The sequence below is a fragment of the Suncus etruscus genome, chromosome 1 (assembly GCF_024139225.1).
Source record: "Suncus etruscus isolate mSunEtr1 chromosome 1, mSunEtr1.pri.cur, whole genome shotgun sequence".
Lineage (NCBI taxonomy): Eukaryota > Metazoa > Chordata > Mammalia > Eulipotyphla > Soricidae > Suncus > Suncus etruscus.
The window spans coordinates 92,251,560-92,273,055 of NC_064848.1; the positions used below are offsets into that span (position 1 = coordinate 92,251,560).

Sequence of the window (21,496 nt, forward strand, 5' to 3'; positions counted from 1 at the left end):
AAACAGGGTCAGGGATCATTGCCAGCAACACTTTGCCCAACTATAGAGATCTGACAGTGCTTGGCTTTGAGATTGTGGTGTGCTCAGTCCTGGAAATGTGGGGGTGACGAGGGCCACACACAAGAGAACAGAGGTGTGGGTGGAGAGTACATGTGGTGCTTCGATTGAACTTGGGCCTCACAGAAAAAGCCTGGGATCCAGCCTTTGAAAAAAATTTCAACACTAGTAACTATTTTTTTCTACTTTAATATAAGCTTTCTGTATTTAATGTAATCCATTTTGATAACTATTTTCCCTTGGAAATGATTTAGATTTACAAATTTGCAGAAAGGATTGTGGATAATATGGTATTTAATATTTCTAAATTCTTCTGATGCAATAATTATTTGTTTTTCTTATTGTGCATGTGTGCTTTCTCCCCCTTTTTTCTTTAGCTTGTGGCTTATCTAATAAATGTATTAGATACACTATACTATATTTTCTATTATCTAGACCTGAGTTTCTGTATCGTGTTATTATTTACTTGCGTTCATTTTATTCCAATTTATGCTCTTTTCCTAAGTTTTTCATTTTTATTGCCATGTTTAGTTTTTATGGTTTTAAAGCTTTTGTTAGCTCTTTGATCATCTCTTTGTATTTCACGGATTCTGTTATAAAGCAATTTACATATTATATTTCAGAAATTCTCCAATTTTAATTCTAGAAATGGGTGAGTAGATATTTTAGGTTTACTTATGAAGACTTAAACTTCTCTATTGTTTGGGCATAAATTGTGATACATATTCTCATTCATTATACAGGTTAACATTTCAACATATTATTTGGGGGAAACCACACTGATTCATGTTCAGATTGACTCGTGAGGATACCGGGGGATCATGTTTTCTATTAAAAGGTATTTTACTTTCATCTCAATATAAAAGTGATTGTCATAGAAGTAATGCATAGTTCACTTTCATTATGAATTATAGCTTTTAGCATTTAATGTCAGTTTGTCATATTTAATTTCTTTAGAAGCTCTATTTCTGATATCTGAATATTAATAATATTATTTATATCATTCAACACCTTTTTGTTTATAATTTTATTTTTAGTCTTTTTATTTTTGGTGATGATCACACATAGATGTGCTCAGTGTTTACTACAGGCTCTAAGCTCAAGAGACTATATAGGATGCCTGAGATCAAACCCTGGTCAAAGTGGGTAATGCAAATACCTCACTACCTCTCTGGTCTGTTAGTCTTTCTAAATTTACATTGGGCACAATAGAAGAGTTGAATCTCAGGGCCAGAGTGATAGTACAAATAGTGGATTTGCCTTTCATGCAACTGACTTGGGTATGATCTCTGGCATTCTATATGTTCCCCCTAGCCTGCCAGGAGTAACCCCTGAGTGCTGCTGGGTGTGACCCAAATCCCCCACCTAAAAAAGCTGACTCGTGCTTGGTAGTTCAATGAAAAATATTTAATTGTTAATTAAATCATTTACAATTACTAAAAAGATAGATAAGCTTGGTCCTTATCAAATTTTGGTTCATAATTAGTATGACAGTGATGTTGTTTTTAATATTTCATTTCTGTTGTGTTTTATTAGGCCCTTAATTTCATTTTTTATTTAGATTGGTTAAACTATTCTGGATGATACTGTAGTGGTAAAATACATGACATTAAGTGTTAAAGTCTAAAGAAGCAACTTTAATCCTAATGTAAACTACTTTGTTGGTAATGATACATTGCCTTGAGTTCTTCAATTACAATAAATAGTCTACCAAGATATTGATGGTGGGTGTGGTGCTGGTGGCAGACATCTGGGAACTCTTTAAACTTTTGGTCTGATTTTACTGTGAACCTACATGTGGGCATTTAGAGCAAACTATGGGCCTGTGAGAAGGGTGGAAAAAATAGGGTAAAAATAAAAGAGGCTGGGCTGGGGAAATGAGTCAAAAGTGAGAGCCCTATATTTAACCCAGGCACCTTGTTGTCCCTTAGTATTACTAGAGCAATTCAGAATTTCTATGCTTAAAGTAGCTCCTATATGCTACCAGGTCTGATCCCCCCCTCCCACAAATATTTACCATTTTCAAACTACAAAAAAAAAAAAAAAAGAAAGAAAAATAACAAAGTTTTTCTCTTTGGAACTAACAATACAGAGAAATTTTCTGTAAAAGACCATTTTCTGATCATCAGTTAACTGCCATTTGACATTGACGTTCAAAAGCTGTACCCACATGGAGAATGAAAAGAGTAGATACCAATTCAGTATTTACTATATTAGACTCTGGGGTAAAGTACTTTTATAGTCTAGTTAAATATGGTATCAGATTGTGCTTAACAATAACCATTAATTGCAGTCTATTAGGTATTGGAACAGAAAAAAACAGGGTTAAAAAGGCTTCTGGGCCACTGTTCAGGCTTCCTAAGTAAACCAAGTTTCTTCCTTATTAATTCCAAAATGAAGAGGTATATTTTTAGAAATATGAATAAACTGAAACTTGCAATTCTGCCTCTAGTTTTTTTGGCTTTTTGCTTCTAAAACCAATTAACTTTATACCAGAAATAAAGCCTCTTTTTTTCTCATTCTATGGAAGGAATTCCTGAGCTAAAGACATGCCATCTAATTTATGGAAAATGTCATTTAAAAAAAAAAACCTTGGGCCTGGAGAGATAGCACAGCGGCATTTGCCTTGCAAGCAGCCGATCCAGGACCTAAGGTGGTTGGTTCGAATCCCGGTGTCCCATATGGTCCCCCGTGCCTGCTAGGAGCTATTTCTAAGCAGACAGCCAGGAGTAACCCCTGAGCACTGCCGGGTGTGACCCAAAAACAAAAACAAAAACAAAAAAAAACAAAAACAAAAAAAAAAAAACCTTACTAATTATTGTCCCTACTTGACAAAACTACCCCAGACAATGCACAAATGAGCCTGTTGTCTTGCCTCTTTTTTAAACTTTTTGTTTGTGGAAAAAATCATGCAAGATGCCATAATACTTATGTAATTAAAAGATATGTTGAATGAAGCCAGTCAGAAAAAAAAGGATAAAAACAGTATGATCTTTCATATGTGATACTTAAAGATACACAACAATATAGCAACAAAGAACCAAAAGCAACACAAAAGGAGAACTGATCACATGACTGATTGTGTGTGTGTGTGTGTGTGTGTGTGTGTGTGTGTGTGTTGTAGCAAGGGTGGTTGAAAGAGAGGGGACTTAGGAACACTAGTGGAAGAGAGTGTGGACACTGGTGATAGGTGTGCTGTTGAAATCAGGAACATGTGAACCATCATTAAAGTACTTAAAGTCACATTAAAGTACTTAAAGTCACAGTAAATCAATACAAAAAAAAATTTTTTTTTGGTTTTTCGGACCACATCCGTTTGATGCTCAGGGGTTACTCCTGGCTAAGTGCTCAGAAATCGCCCCTGGCTTGGGGGGACCATATGGGACGCCGGGGAATCGAACCGTGGTCCTTCCTTGGCTAGCGCTTGCATGGCAGACACCTTACCTCTAGCGCCACCTCGCTGGCCCCAAATCAATAAAAAATTTTAAGTAAAACATTTCTTTTGTGTTTCCTTGTGAAGCACAAATATGTATTATCAATATTTTCTTTTTGGCACAAGAACACAGTTCAGTGCTTCATTTATGTCAGTCTAAATGTATATATTAATATTATCTTCACTACAAATTTTATACTACATGAATGTCTTAAAAGCTATATATATATATATATCCATGTGCATAAACAGATACAGTGTAAAAAAAGGATAACAAAAATGTAAACTCAGCAAATATCAGTAGCAACACATCAATGGTTCAGAGAAACCTGTCATAAATGTTAAAGTATGCCACCTTACAGAATAAAGGTAGTAGCTAAGTGATTCCTGTAAAAGCGATACTTGACCTCAATAGAAGAAAAAATATTTCAAACAAGTGAAATATTTAAGAACCATTTTCCTGTCTCGAATCACCAAATAAGTCTACATCTAGCTCAACAAAAAAGGCCTCAGATTTTGAGTAAGAGGAAAGAGAATTCAAATTAATGACAAAAAAGAAAGTAGAAAACTTAAGACAGACTAGAGGCAGACTCATAAGAAACCAAGGAGTGTTCAAATCCTGCTAAGTTTTTGTGCCTAATTTTACAATTCTTTTTCAAAAAGAGTTCTAAAAATTATATAGATGTTGGCCTGAATCTGACCTAAATGAAATGGAATGAAGTGTCTTAGAAAGCACTAAGATGGACAATTGACTTTATAGATGAATAAACTGAGGTCTTAAAAGGATAGTTTACTGAGGTTAACTGTGGCTGACAAACATTAATTAAAAGCCAGCTTTCCCTGTGTTCCCTGTAGAAAGAACTGCATTGTACTGGTTGGTTACACTGCAATAATTGCCCTGTCTAGGTCTAGAGGATTCTTCTAAGGGAAACTGCTCTACCCACAAGCCTCTGGTGAAGGAGCAACCCTGGTCTATTCCCCAAGAAGGAGTGGCTTTGTGGCCTACCCTGTGACCCTGTCCTTCACCCCCACCCTCTTTTCTGTCAGCACAGCTGATTAGACCTGGTGTTGTCACCTGACCCAAGGGAATCATTCCATCTGGGTCAGTGACCTATGAGGTCATGTGGTATAAAAAGCTCTGCGCAAATACAAAAGGCATTGATGAACTAGCCCTATCAAACCCTCTCTCTTGGAAATTTGAACTAGGGAATATAGAGAGTCAATTAGGAGTAGGGAACTAAGTAAGACATAGAGAATGGCTGCACACTCAGTGAGGAATTCATGAGTTCTTTCTGTTGAGAGATGAGACAAGTCAGTTTTCAAACTCCAAGGAACTCTAGTTCTAGAGTCATAGAAGGTGAACTGTGTTGTCTTGAATGGTCTGACATGGTGGCTACACCTGCCCTGTGATGAGTGCAACATTGGGCAAAAATTAAACCCTATGTTTCTTGGAAATGAAAATAAAGCAAAAATAAAGGAAATAACCTTCAAAGTGAGGCTTGCATAGATCTTTGAGGAGAAATTGACCCTTTCTTTTTGTCTTTTATTATAGGGAGGCATAAAACAAATTATGGAATGAAGGCTTGTTATAGAAAAAGATAGAACCTGAGGGCTCAGGACTACTTCAGCAAGGACTTCTGGGAAAATCCTGTTGGTGGATTTTTTCAAAATAATAAAGGAAAAGAGAAAACCTTAAAGTATCAACACTTGATTATTAAAGTCAGATATGATAACTGTAGTCTACAATTAAAGAGGCATCACTTGATTTTAAAGAATCTCATTAGTAAGAGAATGATAAATAACAGCTAATGTTACCTATAATAAGTGTAGAGACATTAGATATGAATGAATAAATGTGTCATAGAAATAACAAGAATATCTAGAAATTTTTATTATTTAACAAATATGAAATGATTGATTCAAACAGGACAAAATAATTAGGGGCAATTCATTCTACAGAGAGGTAGGGCTAATTCAATGGATATACATCCTACAGAACTGAAGGTCTTTCCAATTTCTCATTTTGCTAGCTTCAAATTGCTGCATTTGTTATAATCTGGCACCTGTCAGTTCCAGGTGTCACATCCGGACAAAATAACAACTAGCTAAGAGCAAATATGGTTGTTTTCTGGGTATTCAACTTAGTAGCAATAACACTTTCTTGGAAGGTTCCTAATTGATTTCTTCTCACCTCAGTCAGAACTAGCTTACCTATATACTCTATTTTACCAGTCATCTATAAATTTCATGTTAGTAAAATAAATTGATTAGTAGCCAAAAAATGGATTTATTAAGAATGTCCTAGAAGGTAAAGTGATATGCTTGATACCCTTCAAGTAACAATATTGCAACCACAGTGCAGAAAAGGGGAGAGAGAGAAGAGAGTCAGAGAAGAAAAATGTCTGCCATGGAGGTATGTGGGGTAGGGGGTAAGAGGGAAACTGGGAAAACAGATGGCAGGAAATGTGCTCTGATGAAGGGTGTTGTAAATTGTATGACTAAAACTCAATCATGAATAACTTTGTAACTGTGTATCTCATGGTGATTCAATTTAAACAATTATTTTAAAAATGTCATGGAGAAGTATTTCTCAAACTTGCTCAGAAATCACATCACTTGGAGGATTTTATTAAAGCATTGGTTGTTGTCCTACACACAAGATTTGCAATTCAATAGGTCTTTTTGTTTGTTATGTTTTGGGGCCACATCAGGTGGTGCTCAGGGGTTACTCCTGGCTCTGCTCAGATATTGCTCCTGGCAGGCTAGCGGGACCATAGGGATGCCAGGAATCGAACCTAGGTCCTTCCTGGGTCGGCCATGTGCAAGGCAAATGCCCTAACACTGTGCTATCTCTCCAGCCACATCAATAGGTTTAAATTTGTCCCCGGAACTACATTTCTAAGAAGTTCCTAAGTAATTGATTATTCACTGACTGGGGACTATACTTTGAGAATTGTTTCAGTTACCCATTTCTGGTAGAATGGATATTGGCAAATCAACCAAAAATTACTGCCATAGGACATAACTTCATTGGAATAATAATATATATAAACATATATATATATATATTGGAATGACATATTTCTATAAAATTTCTTTTGAAAATTAAGGCATCTAAACATCTTTCATAGGACAAAATACAGATTGTGGTATACACCACAAGCCAAAATATGGAAGTAGAATAAAACTAATGGCCAGAACAGAAAATGTGGTTTGAGAAAATGTCACCCCTGTCAAAACATCTACCCATCCTGCCCTGCACACATTACTACCCCACAGCTCTTCCTTTGCATATTTCTCTTTTTTGGTGCTGAGCATTTTCAACCACCTACATGCTGAAGTGGTATTAACCTCAACCTTGTTGAAAGAGATAATATGAGCAAAGAAGTAAGAAACAGCTCATTGTTTTGGAAAAAACTAAGCAGCTGGATGTTTTTGCAGCATAAAATATGAGGCTTGCAATGGTGTGAAGTAAGGTCCTAGATTTGGATGAGAGCAAAACCACAAACAGGGGCTTTGTGGGATGTTGAAGAGCTTGAACTCCAATCTGTGGCCTCAGCAATCACTGAGAAGAGACACGATATAGTTGGATTTTTCTTTTAGATCTCTCTGGTTCTGTGGAAGGCAGACTTAAAGCAAGGAGGTATAGGAGAGAGTAGTAACCGAGACAGGATAAACATAGCTTGAAGGGAGTAAAGATGACGAGTTTAAAAAAACAAAAACAGGGCAATACTTAGAAAATAAAAACTACACATATGGTAATATTAGACACATAAGGCACAAGAAAGAAAAGTACCCTGATTTTATAGGTTTCTAGACTTAGTGAGACTAACAAAGCTGTGAAATAGGAGTAGTCATATAAACACGGAGAGATGAAATTATGTGGTAAAGTTCTGTCCAACTTTTCATGAAAATAGGTGAAAGGTAGTTGGACATAAATTGAAGTTTTTGAGAGAAAGAACTGAACTAGAAATACTTTTGCTTGTTTTTGGTTTGGAGTCACACCTGGTGGTGCAGTGGGCTAACTGTAGTTCAGCACAATAGAGTGAGTGCAAGGCAAGTGCCTTATCTGTTGTACTATTTCTCTGAATCCTAGAAATAAAGGTTTTGGAGTGATTATAATTTGAGAAAAAAACATGAATCAATTATCATGCAAAGTACAAAGGTTAGGGTTAAGAGCGTACAATTATGGTTGGGAGCTTGCCTTGTAGGAAGCAGAGATGATTTCAGTCTCCAGCACTGACATAGTCCCCTGAGCACCACCGGGAGTGATCCTTGAGCTCAGAAATTGGAGTAAGTCTGAGCACTGGTGAGTGTGATTCCTCTTCTATCCCCTCAAGAAGTACAAATGTTAAGAATAATATTAAACCAAAGAAGAGATCCTCAAAAATGCCAATATTAAGAAAGCAGACAAAGGAGCAGGCAAAAATGAAAGACAGCAAAGGTGGGAGGAGGGTACAGAATTTAAGAGTGAAGTTCATAGAGTTCTAAGCAGGAGGAACTTATTAATATTATAAAATACTGTAGAAAGAACTGTCCTTGAGATAAGACATGAAGGAATTTAGGCTAAATGAAAAATAGCATTTCAACTTTGAGGCATTATAGATATTTCAGAAGAATGACTAGACTAAATTATAAGGATGGAAGGAAGGAGATTATTTGGGGAGGGAGTTTTGAGGGGATGGCCAGGGCCAGAAAGCAGCTAAGTACTCACTAAATTAGGAGCATACCATGAACTGAGTATGGGAGGGTAAGCTGAAGAGCATTATGAATATTTGGGTTAGTAGGAGAGGTTTTTGTTCTTTAGATCAGAGGTAAGGGCTGACAATCCCTGCACTTAAACCCTTTCATTTCTTAGAGCAATTGCATCTACCAATCTAGGAAATGATATAGTTTATAAACATGTGCATATGGATCTCACAAAAAAAGGTCTTTGAATGAAGCTTAAAGAAACTAATAGGTATATGTGGCAGAAAGCATTTGCAAAAATGGTCACAATATTTCTAGCTGTGAGAAGCTGTGTGAGAAACTATGCAACAAACTGCATTCATGAATAGAATGCAGAAGTGATGGTGTGACTTCCAAAACAAAATACAGCTTCCAACTGGTTCTTTATCTGGGGATACTACCATGCTGCGAAAGAGCCCAAACTGCCCACATGTCTACTGGTTGATGCTGGTTACTGGTGGGGTTGTATGGGCAAGCATCCCGAGAAAAAGGGCAAATCTGAAACCTTTGCCTTAGAAATCACAAGGGTCATTTCTTTGCCCTGCCTGAATTCCTGACCCACATAATTTGTGAGCATGATAAATGGCTGTTTTATTCTACTAAGTTTTGGAGTAATTTATTCAGCCATAGTAACTAGAAGAGTATCCAAATATCCATTCAAATATACATCACTATTAGGGAGAAACAAGAGGTTCTTGTATCTCAGATAGTCATAAGACATACTAAAGTTACTTTGCAGATCTCTCTTGAATACCAGATTTTATTTTTATTCACCTCTAAGATTTCTTCTGAAACACTGCAATTTCAATGTATAAGTCCAAACTTTACTGCTGAAGAGGCCTTTATTCAAACACAAAAGCAGATTTTTCACTATTTATATACCTTAATTAATATTTTAGACAACTAAAAAGATTTCTAGGGTGCTAGTCTATTTCCCAACTAATTTTTTTAATCTCAAAATCATCCTCCTATTCTTTTTTTTCTTTTTCCAGGGGAGAGCACGAACACAGTCCCCACGATCACAAATTGAGCAGTTGAGTTTCTCACATTCGGAGAAATCGCATTGGTCAGTATGCCTGAAGTGCAATGGGAGAGCCTCATCCTGGGGAAATCACCTTCCTGATCATGGAATTACCTCAGTCAAGTAAGTATCCTCCTCCTATTCTTGAACAATAAGCTTAGAGACATATAGAAACATGGGTACACAGAAAGCTTTGTTTGTTTGTTTGTTTGTTTTATTGGGTCACACCTGGCATCGCTCAGGGGTTACTCCTGGTTCTATGCTCAGAAATCACTCCTGGCAGGCTCGGGACCATATGGGATGCCGGGATTCAAACCACTATCCTTCTGCGTCTAAGGCAAACACCTTATTGCTGTGCTACCTCTCCTGCCCCACACAGAGAGCTTTTTTGAAGGAGGTGCTCAGAGCTAACTCCTGGCTCTGTGCTCAGAAATTATTCCTGGTGGGGCACAAGGGATCATATGGGATGCCAGGGAATCAAATTTAGATCAGCTGCATGAAGGCAAATGCCTTACCTGTTGTACTACCACTCCAGAAAGAGCTTATTTTTAAGATAATCCTTCCTAATCTGTCATAGACATCAAAGAGGACACATAATCTCTACCTTTACTTACCTGAAGCTATAAAAAGCACTGACCTTATTCACAGAACAATTCTGAAATACAAATGTAAACTATGGGAAATTACCTATAAAATTACCTGTAAATATAGAATGATAAATTCTACATATTTTAATGTGTCTAAGTGGACCACATTATTTTTAAAAAAGTAGATGTTAAATTAGATATCTCACAACACAGAAACTGACACATAGCAAGAACAACCAGTGCTGTTGCAGATGCAGAGTGAAAGGGACTCTCATTCACTGCTGGTGGGAATGTTGACTGGTCCAGCCTTTTTGGAAAATGGTATGAATATTTCTCATAAAATAATAACTGAAATTCCAATTTATCCCAAAATAGCACTGCTAGGGATATGTCCTAGGAACACAAAATCATTATGAAGAAAAACCCTCTGTATTCCTATATTTGTCACAGCACTATTTACAATAGCCAGAATCTGGAAACAACCCAAGAGTCTGAGAATAGATGAGTGGCTAAGGAAATTATGGTACATCTATACAATGGAATACTATGCAGCTGTTAGGAAAAATGAAATCATGAAATTTTCTAATACATGGATGAACATGAAAATATTATGCTGAGTGAAAAGAATCAAAGGGAGAGAGATAGTCATAGAATAATCTCACTCATTTGTGGAATATAAGAAAAAAAAGAAAGCATGGTAATAATATTCAGAGACAATAGAGATGAGGTCTAGGAGGACCAGTCCATGATGGAAGCTTGACATAAATAATGGAGCAGTGCAGTTAGAGTAGAGATGGGTCCTCTATAATAATGATAGGTGGAACTAATCATTCTAGACAAGAACTGGATGCTGAAAGGAGATAAAGTGATATGCATGATACCTCTTCATTAACAGTGCAAACCACAATCTCTAAAAGGAAAAAAGGAGAGGGAGGAGGAGAGAGAAAAGCAGGCAGTGGAGAGGGCGAGTGAAACTTAGGACATTGGTGGCAGGAAATGTGCACTAGTGTAGAAGGGTGATGTACACTGTATGACTTAAACTCAATCGTGAATTTTGTAATCAGTGTTTAAATAAATAAATCATTGAAATTATTTTCTTAATAAACAGCAAAAATAATTGTTTAGAACATTAAAAAGTAAAATGAAAATATGTGTACATATCATGATCTCTGGCAAGCTCATTTGTGAGCATCATATCAACCCCTGGTGAGCACAACCACTAAAATGTGTGTGACTCAAGTCAGAATATGAGAGGCAACAAACCCGTGTGAAGATACCAAATGAGTGCAGATGTCAGGGAACATGTAATCAAGTGTGTGAGCACAACTGGCCTGTGAAAGGGCCACAATCAGCCTGGGTGAAACTTCAGATACTTCAACTATCACTTCCACTATGAAGGGACAAGAAAGAAATTTTTCCAAGAAAGTGAAATAATAAAAATATTTAGTAATTTCTAAGAAATAGATAAGCAGTTGTGTGTAAATCTGGGTTTTTAAGCACTGACCATGGTTTCTATTTAATATTTTCATAGCGTGGGAGTTCAAAATGCAGAAAAATTGAGATAACTGTATCATTGGCTACAAGAATATATCTATTTTTTTGTTTTAGACTGAGCATATTAATAGTTAAATAAAAATAAATAATGTTGCTATTTTATCCCATTGAGGGTCTACTAAGTATATCAATATCATACTCTCCTCTCCCCCTCATCCCCTACTCCTCTGACCTTCATTCATATCACCAGAAATTCTGTATCTCTAAAACCCCAGTTAAACATCATGTTCTTTGATCACAGCTTTCTAACCTTGGCAAAATATTTGAAAGTCAAGGTTTTATTTCCATTGCTCTCATTCAGATTCACTGACCTCTAAACTCACTTTCTTCTTTCTCTAACTTGGATTGTAACAGAATCATCCCAATGACTTGTCATCTTTAGCACTTCCTATTTCAATTCATGTTAACATTTACTAGAAAATCATCTATTTTCTCAAGTTTGTGCCTGAAGCAACTTCTGCCACTAAAGAAAAGCGTCTAATGGGGACAGGGGATATTATTCTCTAACTGCAGGAAACAATACAAGTAGTCCATATTTTTTCCTGTGAATTAGAATAACTATCCTTTCTCCTCAATGCTCTTTACTCTTACAAGAAGCAGAGGTGTTATTTGGATTTTACACAAACACGACACTTCACTGCCATATTCCAGAAGCTTGTCATAACAAATACACAAATATATGACATTTGCATTGTGAACAGTATCACATTGACCTACTTAGTTTGGAATGGCAAACCTGTGCAATACAGAGCTTTCAAAGATGGACACGATGGTGTTCCAACAAGCACTTATGCCATTAAATGTCATTCAACATGTGATGAATTCAACTTTCTTAAATTCAACTCTTCTAACCCTCTACTCCACTAAAACTGTAGTAATAATTTGGAAACTTTTTAATTTCCTAACTCACAATCATCTCATCTTTTATGCACACCTTGTTTCATTTTCTTCTTTTTTTTTTTTTTACCAAAAACCAGTTCTTTTGTTTGGGCTCATCTTACAATCCATCTAGTTTAGATGAGAATCTAGTATACAATTCTCTTCTAGGTGTGCAACTTGCCTCTATAACACCTTCTTATTTACCCCTGCAGTCGAAGTTGGCCTAGTTTTTAATTTTGATGTTAATTAATCTTAATGTAATGTTAACATTAATTTTCCCAGAAAAAATGCCATTTGGCTTCTGTTCTCTGTACTTCACTTCCTATTCCAGTGTATCCCATATCATCACACTTCTTTTTCGTTATATCTCTCTATTCTTCCTTCAAAATGTGCACATTAAAAGTCCTACAAAAATTCACTTATCTACCTTCAAGACCCCTTTCTCTTTATATTCCATATACCTTTATCCTTTATCATGTACTAACTCTATTTGCCAGAAATTCCTAAAGGTGAATATCTTGCCCAGTCTTGTACTTAAATATCCAAAACAAAATACATAATGCTACCTGAATATATCTCATACTCATCTCCTCTTATCACAGTCAAAGAATCGATTTATGTTCTTATAATCCAAGGCTGCCTTTCCTGTTTCAAATGACTCAGTAAATGGTAACTCTTTTTACTAATGTCATATTTCTAGGCCCCATATTTAGTATTCCCTCCCCACAAGTAAACCTTCACCAAATCCTTCATAAGGCAAATTTCTAATGCTTCCTCTAGCCTACAGATAAGATTATTGCCATTCCTGGAAAAATCAACATCATTTTTGCCATAATATTATAGTAACCTGCTCTCTCAACATTGTCATTCAGTCCCATTTTTCACTCTCTCTTTCCATCTAAGGATTTTCACACTTGTCAACACATCCCCTATGAAATCTCTATCCTCATATATCCTCAAACTCAAAGTGAGCAGACTCTCATCCTCCTGTCTAAATGAGTTTTCACTCACATATTCTCATAGCAGTTTTTTTTTCTTACACAGAATGTCTCAAATTTTGATTATATATATAATTATATATATACACACGTATACCTCTGTATATGATCTGTCCTTAGTTCTGTAAGGACAAGCTCATATTGTTGTGCTCAGCAACTGTATCTTCAGTACTCAGGGAACAGAAGGAAAAATACTTGTTGAATAAGTGAAGCCACCATCCAAACGAAGGACTATTCTTTGTTACATGTATTTAACATGTGCTTACTTCAGCATAGTAGACAGTTTGTCAAAATTAAGTACAAAAGGAGGGAATAATCAGATATATAGAAAACACCAAGGAGGAATGCTATGGATTAATAACTTCAAGTTACATCTACCAAATCTGTGATTTGTGGTCTTTAAACTGCTGTCTCTGATTAAACTGTGTGCCCTCAGGGGTGCCTAACATCATGTGCTCACTGGGAGAAACACGCATATTTCAGGCAAAAATAAACCAAATCAACAATGAAAAAATTTCAAAGCACCAAATGCACAGAAGAAAGAATAACCAGGAATTGTTTGGAATATGCAGAAAGTAGACCAAGTGCTATGAAGACAGAGGCACTGGCTTAAGAATACAACTGATAAATGTCTGTTGCAGCAGGAAAATACTAACATAGCTCATTGCTTCTAAATGGAGCTTGATTGTGTACAGACATGAAAAATGCTAGAAGTAAAGATACTGCTGGTCCTGAGTATGTGTAAACTGCTGAGTTTAAGCATATAAACATTTATATTTTTACTAGGTTTCCTCTAACATCCAACACAAAAAGCACATTCAGTAATTGATCTCTGAAACCACTGAAAGAAGATGAAAGCAGGGAAAGTAAGTCTAGAGTTTCTACCGATGGGCTCATTCTATTTATATTACAAGTGCTCTCTTTTCTAATATGAATGCTCTTTAATTTTATGAATGCCCTAGAATAAAAGCAACACAGTAAAAAATATTGCCCAGAGAATAGAAATATCTAGACATTCATACTAGGATGAATCCTAAAACATTTCATTTTTAAATATTTTTACTTTCCTTGATGAGCATTCCTATCACTATAGCATCCCCCCCCCCCCACCCCTGGGAGCCTTTACCTAAGATAAAAGAGTTTGAAGGGATGCAGAATCTTGGCCACTATCTCTTACAATAAACCTGAGGAAACACATAAGATATAAAAAGGATAAGGCAGTCTTCCTCATCTGATTTTCAGGAAAATGATGAGGAACAGTAGATCTTTGTTTTGCACTTTTGATAATATTTTGAGAACAAGTATTCCTTATATAACAAAGGATTCTCAATGAACAAATAGGTAGAAAAAATATCTGACAGGATAAATTAATAAATAGGCAGTCATTTCTAAAAGAAGATCTTTCATTAAAGGCACAGGTTGTGAAAAACAAAGACTGGGTGGTTTTCATGTGAAGCAAAAGGGAAGAAGCAAATTGGAACCATTGATAGGGCAGTCTGGCAGAATTTGTGGTTGGTTGAATAAAGGAGAGGGATGAGTAAGGTTCTGACTGTGTTGGGTGTAGACATAAGGAAAGAGATTCACTATTCAACATAGAGAACACAGATCTGAGGATGTGAGAGCTGACTAGATTGTAAAGAACATAATAATGAAGAACAGAGGATTTAATGGTGTTACCCCATTCCCCCATCTTCCAGTATAATCTTACCTGATGATAAGACCAGCCCATTTTTGGGAGGGATCTTTGGAAGAACAAAGGGGTTGCTCAGGGGCATAAAAGGGGATTGAGGAGAGTCAGCAAGGGGGCTTGGCTAAAGTAAGCAGCATAGAAGATAGGAAACAGGTTTGAATGCATAGCAGCTGAAGAGAGCCTGCTTAAAAGGTTAGCCTAGGTGGCTAGGGTGTATTATCAATAAAGCTTCATGTCTCCTGAAACCTGACTGCTTGTGAATCATTTTCTTGCCACCACGCTGAGACCAGCTGGCTGGAAGGGGATGCAGGCACATGGCCCCGGGCCGGCAGAGAAAGGCCTCACCTTCCATCCATCCATCTCACCATCATCCACCTCCATCCAGGACTCCATAATTAATATGCTTTCAACAATTGGTATTTTGGGTCATGTTCCATTATTTTGAGTAGGAAAAGAAACCAGTAAGAGAAACAGAGGGAAGGAGAAAGTTGACCAGAAGCAGCTCTGGATGTAGCTCACTATATTAGGGTTATCAAGTTTGTGCATTTCTCTTCTAAACTATTTCACTGTATACTCAGGACTGAGATGACCCCTACATTCCTGCTCCATAACCCAATGTATATCTAACATAACTCTCTCACAGAGATGTGCCTACCAAAAGTCATGAGCCAAAGAATTCTGACAGCCTGTGAGGTAGCACTGGTCTCTCTGTATGCTCAGTTCTCTAACAATAGGAAAACACATATCAGGAGCTACTGCCTCAGATACAAAAAGTTCTGCCTTGAATTTGGGTCTTTCTCTATTTGGATGGGAAAGGCACCATTCAAATTAATGCTAGGGAACAGAGAGATAGTATAGCAGGTAAGGCACATGGCTAGAATGCAGCTAACCTGGTTCTATCTCCATCATTTCATACAGACCCTGAGACAAGCCAAGAGTTGTCAGTATGACCCCAAAACAAACAAAAATCAAATTAATACTAATGAGTATCGTGTGTGTGTGTGTGTGTGTGTGTGTGTGTGTGTGTGTGTCCTACACCCATAGTGCTCAGGAAGCTAGGCAGTGCTGGAGAACCCAGGGCCTCACAAATGCAAACTACTCCCTCCACATTGTCAGCTCAGGAAACTGAATTTTAAAGAGTCACAGACTAATACCTTATTTAACCAAAGTTCTAGAAGTGTCCACTATGCAGAGTTTCCTATAAAGAAACTAGTCTGGTTTTGGAAAATAAGGTAGTGCAATCTTAGTAATTTATAATTGACCCACCAATGTTCTGTGTGACAATGAGAAAGCTTTCTGACCTCCCAAAGCTTCAAGACCCTCAATTATGAAGACAGCTTCATAGTACCTACCCTGAGCATGTTTAGTAAGTTTATTCATAAAAAACCTTAGAACAGTAACTGGCACTTGACAGATTTTTATCTGTTGTTTTTCTGGCCATACCTGGTGGTACTGGGATGCTCAGGAGCTATTACCAGAAGTGCTTGGAGGACTAAGCAATGCTAGGATTGAAGCAGGCTTACACACACACACACACACACACACACACACACACACACACACACACGCACACACGCGCGCGCGGTACTCATTAGTAGTAATTTGATATTTGTGTTTCAGCCTATTGAGCTATGTCTTTAGCATATCCAATAGATTTTAATACAATTTCTGCAATTATCAATTCCATGATTATGATTGCACTAAAATGCCATTTCTTATTTAAAAATTGCTGAGCATGTCAACAAGTGTTCAAGTACTACATTTATGACATTCTTCACTTATTATTTCACAGCTTCTAATGCATACAAGTATCAAAATACTCAAAGGCAAATGAGAATTACTGTTCCCATACATCCCTTACTGTTCCTCAACAACTTGGTATTTACTCTGGAAAGTACCTCAACGCCAAAACACGATTTTGTTTCAGGCACTGAAATTTACAATATTGGTAATGGGCTTCGAACACATCACCCTCTTTACTGAGAGAGTATCAGTTTCCCTCTCCCATGTCCCAGTGTCCTGCCATCTCCATCTCTCATCCTATCCTCCTAAGTGATATGTTTCCTATTAATAAGAAGTTCTCAATTTCAGTCCAGTTCTCAATTTCTGTTTTGTTTGTGTGTTTGTTATTTATCTACCAAGAACATGATTTTTAGGAACAATGTTGCTGCCACAAAAGCACAGTCAATTGACAACTATGCTTCAGGACCTGGTGGGGAGGACATCCCTGCCTTTGGCAAATGGAGGCCTATAATTAAGCAGTTAGAAGCAAGAGACAAATTAGTGAATAGAAAGGATTCAGAGATGAAGAATTTATTGCTAATGTTATGGCACTTTGTCACAGGAATACAAAGATCTAATACTGTCATATTGCTTTTGAAATGTTTTCTGTTTAACATGCATAAGTCATTGGTGTAGGGATGTAGGTCATTGGTGGAGGGATGTGGACACAGTTAGTGGGACTGGAGTTTAAATGCTGTTTTCCTGAAACTCTATGGTCAATAATTTTTAAAAGTGTAGTGCCTAAATTAAAAAAAACATCAGAATTCTGTGCATGTAGCCACAAATCAGCATAACCGTACATAAGCAAATCTATACATGAACTAAGCTAAGACTCCATGTCAGCTCTTTCTGTTTTGTAAGTTAGACTGGAGATTGGGGATTCATTAAAACAAAGGAAAAGATTTATCAAGGCTAAAACTAAAGTTAGATTAGCAAAGGCTATATGAAAGTCAGTGATATATAAATTTCTGAGTTCTGAAGCTTAGGAAAACATGTTTATGAGACAGACCAATAGTACAGAGGGTAGGGTATTTACCTTGTATGTAATGAACCCCAGCTCAAACCCTGGTGCTCCAGGTGATCCCTCAAGCCCACCAGAAATGATTCCTAAGTGTGGAGCCAGGAGCACCACTGGGTGCTGCTACCAAACAACACAAAACATATCTATGGTTAACAAAATAGCACAGCAATGCTGAATAGAGCAGGATTAATCAAATAGTTTCCATGAGTGACTTTTCCATGTTCTATTAAAATTTCTACTCAGAAATGTTCTTTAAAAATTCTTCATACTTCAGATACCTTTCCTTCTTGAATGACTTTTAAATAGAGAAAAGTCAACTTCATTAACAACACCTCAATCATCATTATGATCATTAATTATCCCCCAGTGGTGGAAATAAACTCAGGACCTTAAATGTGCAAAGCATATGTGCTACTCCATTCAACCATATCTGTAGAACTCTCAATTTTTATATTCAACTCAGCCCAAGAAGATAAACCAAGTGTAAGATGTACTTTACTGGAATGTTGCAGGTGGTTCATTATCTTTCAGTACCTATTTGCTGTGGGACCTCTGTTGTTTTCCTCTTCTGAGCGAAACCTAGAGTGCTGACTCTGATCCTATCAGACAATGAATACAGAATTCTTAGTATTAGTCTTAGTAGTGTTTATTTTTCTATTCATAAGCTTTGGTTCAGGCATGTGGCCAAAACTGAAGAACAAATCTATGGGATCCAATCACCTGGCCACTAGGAACCAATGCTGGAAACTAGCCATTTCACCTCCAAAGGGTACTTGCAGAATACTGAAAGTGGTAGAAGTGCTGAATACTCAACAGAGAAAGTGGCTGCTGGGTGTTCAAAAACCAAAGAGATTGATGCATTCGTTGATAAAGGGAATAAGGGTGTTGCAAAATGGGTCAGAGAAAATAACAGATGGTGAGGAATGTGCTGAAAATTATGGTACTTTAATGCAAAGGTAGGTATCTTCCACCACAGAAATATTTTCCTCCCTTAACAGCTAAGCTTCATATATTGGATTAAGAGCAACTAGGGAAATAAGCAGTAGAAAGAACTCTGGCCTGTGTTTAATTCTTGATTCATATATTGTGGCTGTGGGAAATAAACTATTCTGAGAGCCTTGGGTCACAGCTGTGAATAGGGCAAAAAATTCATTGCATTCTTTGAGCTGGTCTTAACTTCAGCAAAACAATAAATATAAAACAGTTTGGTAAACTAAAAAGCATTTTGTAAATAATTAGGCAGAAATATTCTGCATTGTGTATATATTTAAGTACTACATTTATGAGGCAGCATGTTAAACAAATCCGAGGTTGGGGGAAATTCAAATATGTTAATTACCTTGCATAAATAAACCTCTCATATTATTCACTGTAGAAGTTAAGTATCTGCTGTGCTTTTGTACTATGAAAAAATACAACATTTAAAAATGAGTATGTTTACTTTTATAAAATTCATGTGTATTACTCTCTTAAATATGCTACTTTTTTTTGTTTTTGTTTTTGGGATATACCCGGTGACACTCAGGGGTTATTCCTGACTATGCACTAAGATATCGCTCCTGGCTTGGGGGACCATATGGGACGCTGGGGGATCGAACCACGGTCCGTTCTAGGCTAGCACGTGAAAGGCAGATGCCTTACCACTATACCAATATACCAGTACTACTTTTTAGATTAAAAAAAAAAGTAAGTTGATCAACCATTTAACTTTTAAAAACTGCTTTTTTCATTTCAGTTTCTTAAAGCCAACTCTGTTTATTAGCTGAATCTGTAGACTTATAGGAAAAATGGCAATAGAGAAAGAAGGCAGATTGTACCAGGAAAACAAGTAGGTCAATACAATATATGGAAGGTTTTGTCCTAAATCTAAAATTCACTATGTGTAAGGAATAGGGAATCTGAAGACACCTAACTGTTGTTTGACTTCAGAACACTACTTTTAGCAATTCCTTTATATTCCAAAGTGGGTATGTTCAAAACTTGGAGAGATAAAAGGCAAGGCAAGTTTCTTTGTCAGAGAATGGAAATTAAAAGTAGAGAGAAGCTTGAAAAACAAGTACTAATAAAATCTTCAGCTGACATAGCTTCAATTTACAAATCATTGACTTTTCCTGGCAGGATGAGTGGAAGAAGGGTGAGGAGCCTTGCCTACACAGCCTGAATGAAGAAGATGTGGAAATCCTACAAATTAAAGATGCTGTCAGTTTTTTATTCTAAAGCACTTGATTTGTGGTGACCATGATAAGATCCCAGTGAAATCTGAGCTTGCTAAGCAGTCTCTGGAAACCCTGGATGCAGGGCACAACTATGTGCTGATGCCTGCCTCATCATCTCGGATTCTGCCATGTATACGTTGTAACTGGAAGCCCAATCCACAAAGTGTGCACAAAAAAATCGTGTGGTTTTCAGTTGGCACATAGTTCTATTTCCTTTTAGACTTGAGCATTTAAGACCCCTGGGACAGTATTAAAACAAACTAGTAGTAAATAAATAATGCCAAAAGGATATAATATGATTTATGGTCATTGATATTACTTCTCCAGAAATTTCAGGGACAGAATTTGGGCTCAGAGGAGTATTCTCTTGGTTTGAGGGAACAGATGAAACTGCTGGACTTAAGAAATAGATAAATTATAGGAAAAGATTTAGTGTGAGCATATGAAATAGCAGGAATGAGAACTAGAAGTGGACGATGAACAAAGTCTTTAAGCAGCAGAAAAGCTCCAAGTAAAGTAACCCAATATCAGCTTATAGAAACTATAACTGAGCTCAAAAGCCTTTAAAAACTGCCTCTGAATGAGAGCAGAAAGTTCCCTTTCTCACTTTGGTTCTTGTTCGGGAAAGGATTTTTCTCTTAGTTTTACTGATCTAAAACAGAGCATGTTCCTTCTTGGATACAAATGAGGGTAGGTGGGAACATTTAACTTTTTGGTTTCATACCTCCTCTGGCTTTCGGATAAGCATAATTCATCTATCCCTTTTCTCTGAGAACAGTGAAGGCTTTTAAAAGAAAAACTCCCATAGTTCTTGATACTGCTGGGTTTCCTCGGGCGTTTTTTTTTTTTTTGATCCTCTATCCCTCAGTGTTTTAGCCATCTCACATGGCTCTCCCTGCTGATGGCTTTTGATGACTTCACCCTCCCACCTCCACCCGGCTGCCCATGACATCACCTTTGGAACTTAGCTTCCCATATTTCCTTTTTAGCCATTTTCTTTTGGCTCTTCATTACAATTATAGAGAAAGGGAGAAAAATCTTAAGCCCCCGCTATTATTTTGTTAATCTGAGTATGATCCACTTTTCTCTTTGTCTACAAAACGTTATCTGTTCTCAGTAATTTCATTATTTTTCCTGACTTTTTATATGTATTTTAAGGATAATAGATGCATAGGACACAAAAGAGGTATATGGGGATACTTCAACCTCATTTTCATTATTGTCTCCTCATTTCAATCCTCCTTTCATTTCGCCTCTCCTGGCTTCTTATCCCCAAAAGTACTCCCACCCTGAACAACTGATGCTGCTAGTTCTTCAATCACTCTTCTCAACCCCTATCACCTATTTTAAGGTTTAAAAAATGAAAGGGAATAATATCCTAAATGAAACATATCTGACTGTAGTTTGCCTATCTTTTCAGCTTCCTTGTCTAATTTGAAAATTAAGACTTTTCTTAATGTTCTTCTTCCTCATATGTATTTTTCCAGTCTCTCTTTCTTGGACCTGATACCCATGAATTATTTTTGCTTG

General features: G+C 36.9%; 1 protein-coding gene and 1 non-coding gene across 2 annotated transcripts in view; both read right to left on the minus strand.

The window, feature by feature from the left end:
* ICA1 (islet cell autoantigen 1) overlaps positions 1–21,496 on the minus strand; it is a 164,808-nt gene that overhangs the window by 98,531 nt on the left and 44,781 nt on the right. The window lies entirely within an intron of this gene.
* Positions 9,209–9,370, minus strand: LOC126033484 (U1 spliceosomal RNA). The gene has a single exon (XR_007504456.1). It is a non-coding gene; the product is annotated as a U1 spliceosomal RNA (small nuclear RNA).